Here is a 13,269-nt window from a genome sequence, read left to right as displayed (position 1 = left end):
ATCGCCGCTCTATTCACACCCATCTCATGTAATCCTGACTCATTACACAGTCACAAGGCCCCTTACACTGCAATAAAGCAACCGGATCCCCACCCTGCTCATCACTCTCGGGACATACAGATTACCCCAAGCCCCGCACTCACCCCCTCCCCAGCTGGTCCAAGCGAGCCCTTCCCGCACTCACCTCTTCCCCAGTTGGTCCAAGCGAGCCCTTTCCGCACTCACGTCCCTCTCATGCCTCTTTGTGTGAGTTCGCACTCTCCTCGGGGTTGGGGGGGTTAAGAGGGGGGGTCCCGTTTGGCAGGGTCACGTGCTCTCCAGGACTCCCTGCACACGCAGGCGGGAGGGTGTGACTTGTCGGGACCGGTTTATCGTGCGAAGTGATGGATGGCTGTAGCACGCGAGCGAGTCTGGGTCTCTCTGTCTAAAGAACGCACGAACCTTCCACAGAGCGGCCGCTTATAACACCCCGAGTGTGTGTTATAACACGTAGGCCATTAATCCCCGGCTTTGCTGGGACCGATAGTTATAACTGGCTAGGTGTCATGGGAGTTGTAGACCTGCTGAAAACGACGTTGCTCTGGGGGTGCTATGCATGCAGCTGTAGTGCAGTACCTGCCACCCCATCACTGCCGGTGCTGCCGAGACAGGGCCAGTCCTGGCACCCGGGCAAACAAAAATGCCCCTCCCTACATTATATTTGTACACAAGGTTTCTAAACATACTTTTTGTTTGCCTGATACATTCACACCCAGAAAATGATCAGAGCTCTTAGGAGGCACGTGAAGGGAGCAAAGTGGGGCAAAAGTGCCTCTAATGGGGTGATGTGACCCTAGTAAGGTGTCCCACAAACTAAAGAAAGAAAATGCAGCTGCCCTGACCCCCGGCAGCTGTCTTGGATGCCAGCCCTGCTTTTATAGCTGGAAGAGTAATGTCTATAATCCACGATTCTCACATTTTCCAGAATCTTTTTAATTGTGATTATTTGCGTAGCTTCACAAGTCCAACCCCGTTTGACGAATTCCGAGGCTCCCTGGAGTCAGAACGGTGGCTCCTTCCGGCACTAGATTTATGTTACTGTCTAGTGGGGGGTATGGAGCAGCTTTTCTGGATTCCTGCAGCTTCTCTTTGAACTTTACTGTGACTTTCAGCAAGTGCACATACTCGGCTAACGCTCTGCCCAGCGGCATATAGTCTCAAACTATTTTTAAGGCCATAGTAGGTTATAAGGCATAATATTCTGTTTTAGAAGTAAATGCCTATGGCTGGTGTATTGTTGAATGTGCTGCATTCACTAGGCTGAATCTCAGTGTATCAGTAATACAGTAGAAGGCTACTTGGTGTCTCGGCCTGGAGGCACTAAATACCCTGATGAGTCTAAGTCAAGATCTCGCAATGCAAGTAACCTTCTGTGGTTTTAGCCCCATGAGGTTGCTCTTGTAGTTTTCTGTTCCTGGAGGGCTCCTCTAGAAACCTCTCTTGGTCTTCCTTGTTTTGTGGCTTCCAGGAGCCTCCACAAGCTTCTATTGCATTAGACAGCGACCGATGCCCTCACGCACAGCTCCAACACCTTGAAAAAAATTTCAAAAACTTATCACAAGGTATTGTGAAAAGCAATGACACCTTGGAAATTATAGTTAGTAGAATTGAATACTAGTTGAATTCCAGGCTTTCTAGATTTGATCAGCTAACATAGAACGGGTCTCTCAGAGTTGACTTCCGTTCCTGATCCATTTTGGAATCAATATGCTGGGCAGACAGATATTTACTTTTGGAACCAATATAAAGAGTTCCTTGTAATCTTATCACAGGGCAAAAGTGTGTAAGTACAGTTGTCCTGGACACTTAATCAATGAACTGCCACACCTAAAGCACCTTTAATTTCTAGCACAGTGATATTCCAGTCAACATGTATTTACGATGATTGGCCATCATATGGCGGATGCATAGACAGGGCCAGATCCAAACCAATGCAAACCAAAGCCTTCTCTTGACAAGGCAACCTCTGTAGAGCGGCAGATCATGGCAATCATCACTCTACTAACATTAAACCAAGCCTAACCAGGCATCTGTCTTGAGCTGGTCCTGGCACAATCCTGTCTTTATGTTATCCCTTCAATATATCAGTCCAACATTTTGATTTCTTGGGACGATCTGCTTTTTCAAGTCAATGTAGGAGACAAAGATGGACAATATTTGATACTCTGTCAGGTTTTTCTCAAACCATTAGCAGGCAGGTCTATTCACTAAGAATGTTAGCCATCAGTCGAAATGATGCAAATTGTAAAGACATTTGTGAGTGTGTGCAAGAGCTCACAACCACAAAATAAAAAGTGGGGACAGGGCCGAAAGGGGGAGCTAGCAAATGGCAAAGCAAAGAGGGGATAGCTTGGTATGTTCACATTGTTTCATCCCTGGAAGCTGCATGTCTGCTCTTTTAATAGCATACTCACAGACTATTTTTACTGTGGTACGTCAGGGGAACACGGCTGGAGTGCAAAGAATGATTGATTGAGTTATTCCATAAATGCAGTAATAATATAACCTTACATTTTGACATGGTCTCCAATAATTAAAGGCAAAACTCCATCATTTTTTTAAATAGTTCAAGTTTTCACAAAACATTATGTTCTTGTGTTGCTGCATATTAGCTACTGTTTTTTTAAGATGAATATACTGGACAAACACCCTGACTCCTTTTCATACTGCCTTGCCGTAAACAATAGTATGGCTCAGTTCTAATCACCCAGCTGGACACTGACTAATGAAAGTCTGTGGAGGAAAGGATTTCATTGTACAGCTCAGTGTGCTGTTTGAGGATGGAAAGCCACGCAAGATATCACATGCCCAAGGCCAGAATAAGGAGCTTTGGGCAACGGGGCAATTATACAGAAAGGGCCCTGGATTTTCTGCTCTTTTCCCTTTTGTTTCTCTGCTTTCTGCCTCTTGCAGTATATATACACATGCACACACATATATATATTCTGTATATATGTAATATATATATATATATATATAATTTATTATATATTTAATGCTCAAGGATAAAAAAATGTTATTTCCATAAATCCTTCTGTCTAGCCATGTACCCAACGAAAGCGATAAAGACATATTACAGAAATGTAGTGTCACAATGCACATATTTTCACTATTGTTGCACTTCGAGGACACATTGGTAGCCTTGCTTATATACAGTAATCGAAGCACACATTTAAATGTTCCTTTCCAAGTGTATAATGTATATAATGTTACCCCTCCTGGGTGACAAGGATTTTAAATGCGCTCTATATAGTGTTTATGTTCCGTCACTTCTTCACATGGGGCTGAAGATAATGCTGTATTCTATAAATTATAATAATGTAGCTGTTTTCACTCTCTCCCCGGCAGTGCCAGGCTCTGCACTGTACACAATCATACAGTGTTTACTCGTCTTTTTGGTTTTGTTTACGTGCTATAGGTACATTTGTAATTGTTACTCCTTTACTAAACCCAGAGATTAAATAGCAAATCCTACTGGATTTTCTGTTCTGTTATTATTAAATTCCTAGCTGTATGTAACTAATTTACTTTATCCAAGAATATATTAAACAATATTAAGCAATATTAAACAAAACACACTTTTTCACAATATAAATATTCTTTAGTCTCTTCTTTGTTTGGAAAGAACGGTGCAGAGGAACTACAGAGGACATTTAAGAACTACACCAAAAGAGCATTGTTGTACCACAGTGTCCGTATATTTTAATAAGACCTTTCTTCCCAGCATGCCCCCCTCTCCTTGTTTAGTCATCTCATGTATAGTTTTTAAGATTTTGAAAGCTGCCTTAAAGCCAACATCACTGCATCTTCAACCGATCTGCTGCCCCAGTTGCAGATCAGGGTTCTGGAGCGCCCTGGTGCCCAGCTGCATGTTATGTGACCAGAAAAAGTTGTGTGTGACCCGGTGTATCCATCTGTCGGCCCTACTTACGTCATCTGGGGGCCACCATCCTTCAAACACCAGGGCCGTCTGGCTGGTAACTATCTTATACCCACCATGTCCCAGGGATGCAACAAAGGCTCCCACAATCCCTCATAGGCATTTGGATTCTACAGCCTTGGGCACATCCAGCCGACCTGTAAGTAATTCCTAAATATAATGAGGCCATGCCTAAACCTGCACTTGCAACATAAGGGTATGAATAAATGAAATTAACCATATCATTTCATTGATTGTAGGTTTAACCACATTTGTGCTTAGTAATGCATTACTTGGATTAATTAGAACGACCATTATATCCAGGACAAATAGGCATTTTGCTGACCAGCACATCTAAAGCACACCACATGTTGCAGGCCACCATGGGCTTCAAATAAAAAATTTGACGCATTTACGTCTCTTGATCATGTTTGTCACCGATATCGCATGTTAGCCACAGACCTCCATATAGAAAGTGGTCTGTCTATTATGTAGATCCCTGGTGGTTCAACAAGGTAATCAACCCACGCTCCTGGACCTGCCACACCTGAACTAGCCCAAAATATACAATTGTGTCCCATATAATGTAGGTCACAATAAGTGATTGAAGGGAGGAGTAGAACATTACCAAGCTTGTCAAAATAAAACATACAATGCACTGTCAAAACTGCAAAATAAATAAAAAACCCTTTATTGATTTATTTTCTTCTACAGTTACTATTAAATCAACGCTAGGTGACAGCAGGTTACACCCAAGATTTATATTAAAACTAGAATAAGTAAACGGCACTGGATCCATAGACAACATTCAGTGCTTTACAATACATTGCCAACTCTGGAATTTATACAGTTAACGCTGATACAGCCTGTGTCATTAAAACTTTTCCCCGAAATTGCTTTGTACAAGTAACACAAAGTAACTTTTTATATATTTTAGCTGGTATTTGGGATCAGTCATAATGTAAGGATACAATAAATATAAAAAATGCGCAGGTCATATATTACGGTATTACTAAAGACAAAGTGCTTTTACCCAGTAAATCAGTTTAAACGTCTGTATGAAATCATCTGAATTAAAAATGAAATCATCTGTCTTTTTCTGAAATGTGAAGTGCGGAAAAAGTCACATTTTTCAGATTTGTTGATTTAGCCTTTTACTGATTACATTATAGGCGTTCAACTATGCATCATGGCTCTAAAGAGTTGGATTTGTATCACAGATACTCAGTAGTCTTAACCAAAAATGAGTCACAACATATGTAATATGTAACAGAACTGCCTTGATCTAGGCGAGGCGTGATTACAGGAGACTACCAAGTAGAGGAAACCAAGCCTGTATGGGCTCTCAGTGGCTCCTGTATCCTGGCCACATTTTTGTCATTAGAGGGCATCTGGCCTTAAAGTGCCAGTGCCGCCCCATCATCGCCAGTCTGGCCCTGCCTATCTCCAGTGGTCTGAAGGGGTGCAGTCCTGTGAGTAGGTATATGTATAGCTTGGTGTGCCAGTCATTACTGACACCCTCCTCCTGCAGAGTGAAGGCTGGTGTCCCACACTCTTTCTTATTGGTGTCCAGTCAAACCAGCGTGGATTGCTTCCATTTCTGTTCTTGTCTCCCGCTAACTATATGAGCGGTAGAAGTGCCCCCCTCATAGCACATCAGTGGCAGCACCTGGAGGGCCACATGCAGTGATGGCTGTGGAGCCCTGAACTAATGTGCATGTGCATCTAGGGGCCTAAGCTGTTGGGTTCATTTGGGCAGCCCAGGCTGGTGGGTCGCTGGGACTGCCAAGCCGAGGAAGCACAGTGAGGTCCAAGCTGCAGTCCATTGCTACACTGATCGCCGCTCTATGTCTGTGAGGCTGTGACGTTACCTTAGCTTTCCCTTCACTCGCATTAAATTACTGCTCCTCCGTGGCGATGGTGGTGGGGGATATAACCAGTGTTGGAAATTATTTGATGTGTTGGTTATGCCACCATTAGGCCCAGATCCCATCTTAAAATAAATTATGGTATATTTTAAATTAAATAGATCCATAAAAGATAAACTGACAAACACACAAGTTTTAGGTGGTTTTAATAAATTAATTTAGTTATACTTAAAGCTGTGAATGAGACAGTTGCCCTTTGAGGCATCTTTAAGATGTCAAAACTTGGCACACAGAGTCTCTCAAGAGAAGCACAGAATATCATTAATCCCCCACAGACCATGTACCACCTATAGAATGGTATATATATATCGGTACAGAGACCCATAGTTTCCAGTTATAGAGTCGCACAGAATGTTTTTATAGATGTAATCACCGGAGAAATGGTTCAGCACCTTAAATGGTGATGTATGTGAATATAGAGCTAGCCAGAAAGCTAGAAAAGAGAGTGGGGATTGGAATTGTGCCGTGACAGCCCAGCAACCCAGCCCTTCGTGTCAACAAACTGCATGATAAACACGAGTTCTGTCCCAGTGCACGCTGGAGATTTGACTCAACCGGTTCAATATCCATCAGTCTTTAGTATCAAATACCCAGGTATAATTTCACTCTGGCAGGGCGTGAAGCATCACTGCCTCTGAATAGCATTGCTTCCTTGCTTTCCATTACAAATAATATAACAGATGTTGAACTCTGATTTTAGGAATAACACTGGGACTTTTTAGGAATTTAAAGGCCCCCTGCAAATCATTTTTAGAGTCCCTTGCAAGGGTTAAATTATGACATTTTCTATTTTCACCCACTTGTGTCCATTTCTATGTGTATTAAGAATCATGGGCGTAGGAACCCCTAAAAATCTGGGGGGACAGCATTTTCCCCCATCAGATCCCCACTTTCTCACACTATCTACCCCCTCTCCCCCTCTCACACTTTCTTACTATCTACCCCCCTCCCTACCCTCCCTTCTCACTAGCTACCCTCTCCCTACCCTCCCTTCTAACTAGCTACCCTCTCCCTTTCGCCCCTTCTCACTAGCTACCCTCTCCCTACCACCCCCTTCACACTAGCTACCCTCTCCCTACCCCCCTTCTCACTAGCTACCCTCTCCCCACCCCCCCTTCTCACTAGCTACCCTCTCCCTAACCCCCCTTCTCACTGTCTACCCCAGGGGTATCCAAGTTTTTTCTGAAGTGGGCCACTTCATCAGAATTGTATACGTGCGCGGGCCGCACTCATTTTTCACTGCCGCACTCATTTTTATGCAGATTAAAATAAAGTAAATGACACAAAACCTTTACTTTTCCTCTCACTGATTTCTGGGCCTAGAAAGTTTTGTGACTACAAATTCAGGACTCAGGATAATTAAAAATGAAATAGTTCTATTTATTCTAGGGATGCACTAAAATGAAAATTCTGGACCAAAACATTCACGGTTCACTTAGCTAAAACCGAAAATGACCCCCCACCTTTAAAAATAATAATAAAAACTCACATTTTCAATAAAAGTAGGTAACACACCACAATTGAACAAAAAAAATTTGCAATATGACTTGGCATGATAGGAGTGTGATTGCTAACAGCAATCACACTCCTATCATACCCAGGCAGCCAGTACATGCTGGTACAGGGTGGCTGTAAGTGATGTGCAGACCCCATACTGCTGGCAGCATCAATACACAAGGGGGGCAGCTAGCTAGGTTTCAGCATGTACTGGCTGACTTGGCATGATAGGAGTGTGATTGCTAACAGTAATCACAGTCCCATCATGTCTAGGTTCCAGCACTTACACATCCAACTAGTAAATGCTGTAACCTAGGCATGATGGGACTGTGATTGCTGTTAGCAATCACACTCCTATCATGCCAAGTCAGCCAGTACATGCTGGTACACGGAGGCTGTAAGGGATGTGCAGACCCCATACTGCTGGCAGCATCAATACACAAGGGGGGCAGCTAGCTATGTTTCAGCATGTACTGGCTGACTTGGCATGATAGGAGTGTGATTGCTAACATCAATCACAGTCCAATCATGCCTAGGTTCCAGCACTTACACATCCATTCTATCACACACACACTCATTCATTCATATACTCATTCATTCACAGATTCATTCCCTCAATCACGCATACTCATTCAAACACCCTCCCCACCCCCTTACCTGCACTGCAGCTCCTCGATGCCGCTCACAGTCTTCAGCAGAGGGCGCGGCCTCCCTCTGCGTTCTCTGGTACTGCACAGAGGATGTGATGTAATGTCACGTGAACTCTGCTGGGTTCCGGTTCCTCTGTGCAGTACAGAAGACCCTCCCACAGGTAAGTAGCAGGGCTCGAGGTGCGGACCGCGTAAGATCGGTTGCCCTGGCTGCCGATCTTACGCGGGCCGCACCTCGAGGCAGGGGAGGGCTGTCAGCCTAAGGCCTGGGGGGCAAGTCTAGTCAACTGGCCCATTGCACCATCAAAGCGACTGCGATCGACATTGAAAGCGGCCGTCGTGTGGCAGTCACTCCACCAGCACCTAATGAAATTAAAGTGGCCGGCGTGCACGCACCGCATGCCTCAGCTCTTCATCACACCCCTTTTAAGACGTGGGAAGAGGAATGGCCGTTGGGTCTGACAGCCGCATGATGCAGGGGGGTACCTAGAGTATTTGGCACCTGTGGCAGACCCTGTATGTGGCACCCCCCCACACACACACACTTTAAAACTGCATAGTTTCTATGGTTAGGCAAACATTGACAGGGGTACAGCATATTTGTTATCATTATATGCTTAGGGATTATGCAGTACCACCGTCAATGTGTGCCTATACATTGAGCCAGACACTGACAACCCCTATCACTATATGCTAAGCCAAACATTGATGTGGTGTAGGCTTACCACTTTAGTGACTGGCATAGTATATAGTAGGGATGCACCGAAATGAAAATTCTGGACTGAAACTAAAAATTCAGCATTCATTTGGCCAAAACTGAAAAAAAAACAAAAAAAACCTTTAAAATACTTTATTAAAAGTAACACCAAAATTAGACAAAAAAATCAACAACAATATTAACATATATATATATATATATATATACATATATATATATACACATATATATAACAACAATCACAATCCTATCATGCCCAGGTTCTAGCATGTGCTGGCTGACTTAGCATGATAGGAGTGTGATTGCTGTTTGCAAATATATATATATATATATATATTAATACTGTCATTGAATTATTCTGTCCAATAAAAGTGTTAACACACCGAAGTTGGACCAAAAAATAATTTATAACAGCAATCACACTCCTATCATGCCTGGAATCTGGGCATGAAAGGAATGTGATTACGGACTCCCTATGCCAAGCTATCCCCCAACACTTACAGATCCATGCTATCTGAAACCCTCATTCACAAACATTCAGCATAACACCCATCACTCTCACACACTTACATTCAGCATAACACCCATCACTCTCACACACTTACATTCAGCATAACAGCCATCACTCTTACACACTTACATTCAGCATAACACCCATCACTCTCACACTTACTAATCCACTCTCTCCTACCTTTTCTTCTTTCACTCTCACTTTTCCTCCTCCTCCTCTTTTTCTTCTACTTCTTCTTCTTCCTGTCCTTCCGGTGCACTGAGCGCGGAAGACGGTGGGCGTGGCTTCAGTGTTGTGCGCCGGGATTTGACATCAAGTCCCGGCGCACAGCCACAGTTGCCGCGCGCATCGTTTCTGAAGGCGTGCCGGCATGGTGGCACCCCTCAGATGAGCGGCAGCCGGGGCGGACCGCCCCCCCAAAGGTACGCATGACGGCCGCATTCAATCCTGCTCGCGGCCGCTTAGTTTTTAACTTTGCGGACGCAGCCGCATTGAATGCTCGTCTGCCGGTCGTCAGTCCGGCCCACCGGCCCGGATTTAGGGCGGCCTGGGGGGCAATTGCCCCCCGGCCCAGCCCGCCCCTGCCTCGAGGTCTCACGGGCCGCATTTGCGGCGTTTCTATTGGGGGGGTTCCTACGGCCCTGGGGGGGATTTCTTAATTATCGGTCCCCCCCGCGTGAGTTACTGGGGGGGATCTGTCCCCCCCGGTTCCTACGCCCATGTTAAGAATGACTCACTTTCTAGTCTTAAGTTTTGATTCGCTAACCTTTAGTGTATTTTCACCATCGTCCCACTCTTCTTTACAACGTTGCTTCAGTTTGTTTATGCACAGCTCTCTGAAGGTCCCACCACAGCATTTCAATCGGGTTGAGGTCTGGACTTCGACTGGGCCATTGCAACAACTTAACGATTTTCTTTTTCAGACATTCTGTTGTAGATTTGCTGGTGAGCTTGGGTCATATCAACACTTCCAGGACTCCTTGTTCTTCCTTACGCTAAAGATAGTTCTTAATGACTTTGGCTGTATGTTGTTATGCTGAAGAATAAACTCGGGTCCAATCAGATGCCTCCCTGATGGTATTGTATGATGGATAAGTATCTGCCTGTACCTCTCAGCATTTTATTAATATTGACCAAATCCCCAACTTAAGCCACTACTGACAGTAGTCTGGACAGTAGATGGGTGTACCAGGGTCCCACTGTTTTCTGCCAATGCTGAGTGATGGTGTTGCTGGACAGCTTCCAATTGTGAAGAGAAGTAGGCATGATGTCTTTCTGCTGCACTAAGTTCTCTTTTATATTAAAACTTGTGAGTTTGGTTCCTCCTACACAGCCTACCTATCAAATTGATGATCATTAACCTGTTTTCTATAATTGTTTAATCATACACCTAACTATATGCCTACAAAATCTCAGTTTGTGCAAGTGTACCTGAAAGAATTGATGCTTTTGTGAAGGCAAATGGAAAGAACACCATACATTGATATAATGTGGATTTTTCTTCTGTTCACTGACTTTGATTTATCATTTAACAAAATAAAGCTTCGAAAAATAGTTTGTATTAGTTTACAGTGTTATTTTTCACTTTCCTAAAACTTCTGCACAGTACTGGATTGTAAGTTCCTACGGGAACAGGGCCCCTCTTGTATCTGTATGTCAATTGCTGTATTGTACTTGTTATCTGTATCATTTTCTTCTATGTACAGCGCTGCGGAATCTGTCGGCGCTATATAAATAAAGTATAATAATAATACTTCCACTATCCCACCAACACTGTCAGGACTGGATACAATCTCTGCAAAAGCTAAAGAGCGGGGAGTAGGTAAAGCTGCGCGAGGGAGCTCGTCATCCAGAACAAACTATGTAGCAATACAACATTCATTGGAGGAAACTTTGATGTTCAAGTGAGGTAGAACTTCGCAACTCCTTCTGGGTTTACGTTTCCCAGATTCCAGGAAATTAAAGTTTATGACTTTCCTAAGAATGTTCAATTTGTTCCAGCTGGAAGCATTTTCGATCGATGGATCACGGACCGTACTGCGGTTATCTGATTTTTGTATGTATGTGGATGGTCATGCTGTTCTCACAGCCTGTGCTGCATGCTTACACTGCAAATTAGGGAAGCTGGCAGAGTGGTGCTATATAATACATATTACTCAAGAAAGGGTAATACCGGGCCCTTCGTATAATACACAGCTGGCTCTATCCGTTCCTTTACATTATGAAGGTCCATCTACAGTGAGGTTCTGCTGCAGGAAGAGTTTGGCTGGCCATGTATAATGCATAGTTTAATCAGCAAGATTCCTTCAAAGCCACCTTAAAACATTGAATCAGACATTATACAGGGCCAGCTCAGCCCTTCTTGCTGGATACTCTTACTAAATCGCTCTTCATAACAATTTGTGATTGAGTTGAATCCACAGTTTCCGAAAGGGCTGTAGACTTCATTAGACGAGGCAATCGTTTTACCCACACCCATGCAATGTAAAATGTTTATATAATTTACTAAAGAATAGCAAGAAAATTTATTTATCACAACATCGTAAGGTATTTCTTGACATCACCATATGCATGTGGGTTATTGTGTACAGAAGTTAACATGGATACAATGGAAAAATGGTTTGTAAGTGGAACACGTTTAACGTCATGGCATGGATTTTAGAAGTGTGGTTACAGTGATCTATATATGAAGTCACCCTATAATAAACATTTAGGACAAAAACAACTATAGAAGATGGAGCATTTCCACAAGTTCTCCCCTACGTGCCCATAGCTTGGCAGATCCACGCCAAGACCTGGATGTATCAAAGGACACACAAGGACAACCTAAAGCCTTATCCTCTCCACCATGCTTTCTATGTTCATTCAATTAGATTTAAACCAAATAAAAAAAATCAAGCCACATTTGATTTGCAACAATGTTTTTATTTTGTTTTAAATATTTCTTATGATCCCCGTCTTCAACAGATTTACCAATTGTGCATCAATAAGAAGACAAAACTAGAAGACATACAAAGGCCGTCTGGAAGATAAGTGACAAAATGAACAGAAAATAGGATTCTGAACAAGTCAAAAAAAAAAAAGGACAATAATAAATTAACAGCAAAATATTCATAACCCGATATGTTCAGAAAAATATACTCCACAATTGCAAAAACAATGTTTTTTCCCCCCAACAAAAAAGTAAAAAATATGGTCCCTTCTGTGGCAGTGCTAAACTCATACAGGTAGCTCCTTCAGCGGGATATTGGGCAACTGTTTGTCATGCAAAGGAATGCCCTCATTTATATGGATTTTACACACAAATTCACAACTACCATTATAAATTACTATGATTTTTTTTTTCTATATTTCAAGCAGCAATAAGGCCCCAGAAGTGTGTTCTAGAAGACAACATACAATGTTTAGAATCAGATGAAATGGCCAACTACCAAACACTGTGCGTTCAACAAATCGGTGGGAAGTCAGAGGATGGCCATTTCCACCTTTAGAACATAGAATTATATATAAAAATATGTTCTACAGAGAAGAAAGAAACTTGTACAAACAGAAAAGAACCTCAAGCCCAGCGATGTATAAGAGTGGTCTACACACACATATGGTTCAAATAAGCTTCAAAACGTCTTGTTGTTGCATTCTCTAATAAATAGTTTTTAAGATCTTTAAAAAAAGGATCATGCTCAGTGGCTAACGGACAAAATGTACAAACATGTCAATATCAACAATCCACCATAAGAAAAAGTGCAAAGTACATTAGAAATGAGAATCTTTACTTCTTACAGCATCTATGTATGAGAGCACACACACGCGCACGCACGTCAAACTGTTGCTAAACATATTTACTTCTATAAAGACACTCAAACCAGGACCATTGTGGGTCAATGACCAGCACTGCAGCAGTCCGTGACTTCTATGGATTATTCCAACATTGAGGATTTCCAGTATCTCTTTCCCTCATATACACAAATAATTAGATTCCAAAGCCATTGTAAAAACGCTTCAATTCT

This window comes from Sceloporus occidentalis, unplaced genomic scaffold, assembly GCF_023333645.1.
Source record: "Sceloporus occidentalis isolate IW3139 unplaced genomic scaffold, rSceOcc1.0.p SCAF_34, whole genome shotgun sequence".
Lineage (NCBI taxonomy): Eukaryota > Metazoa > Chordata > Lepidosauria > Squamata > Phrynosomatidae > Sceloporus > Sceloporus occidentalis.
This window is presented reverse-complemented; position numbering follows the sequence as displayed.